Raw genomic sequence first — 3872 nt, 5'->3', positions numbered from 1 at the left:
AAAAATTCTCAGAATGTCCTGAAACTCCACGGAACACCTTAGAAAAAATAAAGAAAAATCCTCGCAAAAGATGAAGACCAGGGGGCCCACACCCTGCTCACGAGGGTGGGGGGCGCCCCCTGGGCGCGCCCCCTACCTCGTGGGCCCCCTGGTGTCCCTTTGACGCCAAGTCCAACTCCATATATTGGCTTTCGGGGAGGAAAAAATCAGAGAGAAGAAATCATCGCGTTTTACGATACGGAGCCGCCGCCAAGCCCTAATCTCTCTCGGGAGGGCTAATCAGGAGTCCGTTCGGGGCTCCGGAGAGGGGGATTCGTCGCCGTCGACATCATCAACCATCCTCCATCACCAATTTGATGATGCTCACCGCCGTGCGTGAGTAATTGCATCGTAGGCTTGCTGGACTGTAATGGGTTGGATGCTATTTATCATGTAATCGAGTTAGTTTTGTTAGGGTTTGATCCCTAGTATCCATTATGTTCTGAGATTGATGTTGCTATGACTTTGCTATGCCTAATGCTTGTCACTAGGGCCCGAGTGCCATGATTTCAGATCTGAACCTATTATGTTTTCATGAATATATGTGTGTTCTTGATCCTATCTTGCAAGTCTATAGTCACCTACTATGTGTTATGATCCGGCGACCCCGAAGTGACAATAATCGGGACCACTCCCGGCGATGACCATAGTTTGAGGAGTTCATGTATTCACTATGTGCTAATGCTTTGTTCTGGTTCTCTATTAAAAGGAGGCCTTAATATCCCTTAGTTTCCAATAGGACCCCGCTGCCACGGGAGGGTAGGACAAAAGATGTCATGAAAGTTCTTTTCCATAAGCACGTATGACTATATATGGAATACATGCCTACATTACATTGATGAACTGGAGCTAGTTCTGTGTCACCCTATGTTATGTCTGATACATGATGAACCACATCCGGCATAATTATCCATCGCTAATCCAGTGCCTACGAGTTTTCCATATACTGGTTCTCGCTTATTTACTTTTCCGTTGCTACTGTTACAATCACTACAAAATACCAAAAACATTACTTTTGCTGTCTTTACTTTTGTTACCGTTACCACCACTATCATATTACTTTGCTACTAAACACTTTGCTGCAGATACTAAGTTTCCAAGTGTGGTTGAATTGACAACTCAGCTGCTAATACTTGAGAATATTCTTTGGCTCCCCTTGTGTCGAATCAATAAATTTGGGTTGAATACTCTACCCTCGAAAACTGTTGCGATCCCCTATACTTGTGGGTTATCGAAAGCTTGAAACAAGACATGGAGAACACTGGAACTGCTTGTGCAACAGACTTCATGAGTATTTCCTTCCCTCCGACCGACAAGATCTTCTCCATCCACCCCTTAATTTTATTCCACACACGATCTTTGAGGAACTTGAAGGCGCCATTCTTGCTGTTTCCTACATCAGAGGGCAAGCCAAGATACCGCTCCGACAAGGATTCATTAGTGATATTCAAAGCACCCTTCACTTCCTGCTTCAAATTGTTAGAACACCCTTTACTAAAGAACACTGACGATTTCAACAAATTCACACGTTGCCCCGACGCCATGCAGTAGCGATCAAGCAAGGATGACAACTCATTTGCTCCATCAATATTGGCCTTAACAAACAGCAGGCTATCATCAGCAAAAAGCAAGTGGCTTACCGGCGGGGACGTTGGAGCTACTTGTAATCCTCTGAGGTGCGATGATTCATTTGTAGTTTTTAAGAGGCACGAAAGGCCCTCCGCTGCTATCAAGAACAAATATGGAGAAACGGGGTCCCCCTGATGGATCCCTCTTGAAGGCATGAAATCCTCAAGCTTTGTACCATTAAAAAGGACATAAAACTTTACCGAGCTCACCATTCTCATGACCAAGGTTACCCACGTTGGTGCAAACCCCAACTTGATCATTATAGCTTCCAAATATTCCCATTCAACTCTGTCATATGCTTTCATCATATCGAGCTTGACTGCGCAGAATCTATTCCTTTGAGCTTTGTTTCTCTTCATGAAGTGCAAGCATTCATAAGCAGTAATAATATTATCTATTATCAGCCTACCCGGAACAAAGGCTGACTGCTCCTCGGATATGATTTCTGGCAGAATGACTTTTAGCCTATTGGCCAGGACCTTGGAAGCAATTTTATAAAGCACATTACAGAGGCTAATTGGCCTGAATTGAGTGAGCTGGGTCGGGTCCTTTACCTTTGGTATTAGAACAAGAATGGTTTCGTTGATCACCTCCGGGCTTTCCTCACCCCTCAAGATGCGCAACACCACTTCAATTACTTCAGTCCCACACAGAGCCCAGTGCTTCTGGAAGAACTATGTCGGGTATCCATCAGGACCTGGAGCTTTAGTGGGATACATTTGGAATAATGCCATTTTTACCTCCTCGGCCGTGTACGGTGCCAACAGACCCTCATTCATCTCCATAGTCACCTTGGACGGTACTGACTGAAGTACTTCTTCGACCCCTGATGTGCCTTCCGCCGTAAACAGGCTCTTGTAAAAGGAGTTTGTCAGGCCAGCCATATCAGAGGGGTCGTTTGTCGTTGATCCATCTGCCCTCGTCAGCATTTTGATTTGGTTCTTCCGACGTCTCATACTTGCTCTGCGCTGGAAGTACTTAGTGTTTTTGTCCCCGTCCATGAGCCAGTCGACTCTCGACCGCTGTCGGAGTAAAATTTCCTCCATGTGATACAACTCAACAAGCTTATCTGAAATTTTGACCTCTACATGTGAGGGCGCCACTCTCTGAGGGTCATTCCGCAAAATGTCCAGCTCCCTGCGCAGCTTTTTGATTTCTTTAGTTACTTGGCCAATCGTCGCCCCGCTCCACTGTGTCAGGGAGACCGGAAGATTCTGCAGCTTTCTGTTTAATTCAGCGACCGTGACTGCCCCAGGCTCTCCTGTCCACAACTGATTGAGGGCATCCTTGTACTCTGCATGCTTTTCCCAATACAGGTCATATCTAAAGATTTTCTTACTATTTTGCATGATGATCCAGGGCTCCAACTGCAGCCTGATCGGCGCATGATCCGATGCTGCTGCTGTCTCGTGGAAGAGCGTTGCCTAGGGAAACAGCGATGTCCAATCATTGCTAGTCACAGCGTGGTCGAGGCGGACTTGGCAGTACACACCTCCTGAAGTTTTCTTCTCAAAAGTCTAGGCTCTACCTTGGTAGCCCAGATCCTCAAGTGCACACACATCGAGCGCATCTCTAAACCCGACCATCTGAGCTTGCCTTCTCTGCCCCGCTCCAACATGCTCATGTGCATATAAAACCTCGTTAAAATCACCCAGACACATCCACGGTAAGGAGCTTGTTGCAGCCAAGGATTTGAGTGTATCCCAAGTTTTGTATCTTTCTCCCACTTGTGCTTCGCCATACACACACGTGAGACGCCAGTCTGGGCTGTTAAGTGAACTAACAATAGCGTCAATGTGATACTCTGAGTAACCTGAAACATTTATTTTTATTGCATCATTCCAAAACAAACCGAGGCCACCACTACGGCTCGAACTACCAACAACATAAGAATGAGTAAAACCTAATGTATCAGAAAGGTTCTCGACCCGTGCTTTAGAAATTTGAGTCTCGACTATGCACAACACGGCTGGGGCAAACTGCTTCGTGAGGTCACAAAGCTCTCAGACTGTCGCAGCTTTGCCCGCACCGCGACAGTTCCAGCATAAGATATTCATTGTGCCCGGCGATCCTCCTCGCGGGAGGTCGTCGATCTTGCATCGTTGGGTTTATCGAGTGCACCACCTTTCTTCATGGCTGCCTTGTCAGGGTTCGTGCGATGTCTCTTCGGATCTTGTTTAGGTGGAGGGCTTGCTGCCACAGCC

Source organism: Triticum dicoccoides, chromosome 3B (assembly GCF_002162155.2).
Source record: "Triticum dicoccoides isolate Atlit2015 ecotype Zavitan chromosome 3B, WEW_v2.0, whole genome shotgun sequence".
Lineage (NCBI taxonomy): Eukaryota > Viridiplantae > Streptophyta > Magnoliopsida > Poales > Poaceae > Triticum > Triticum dicoccoides.
This window is presented reverse-complemented; position numbering follows the sequence as displayed.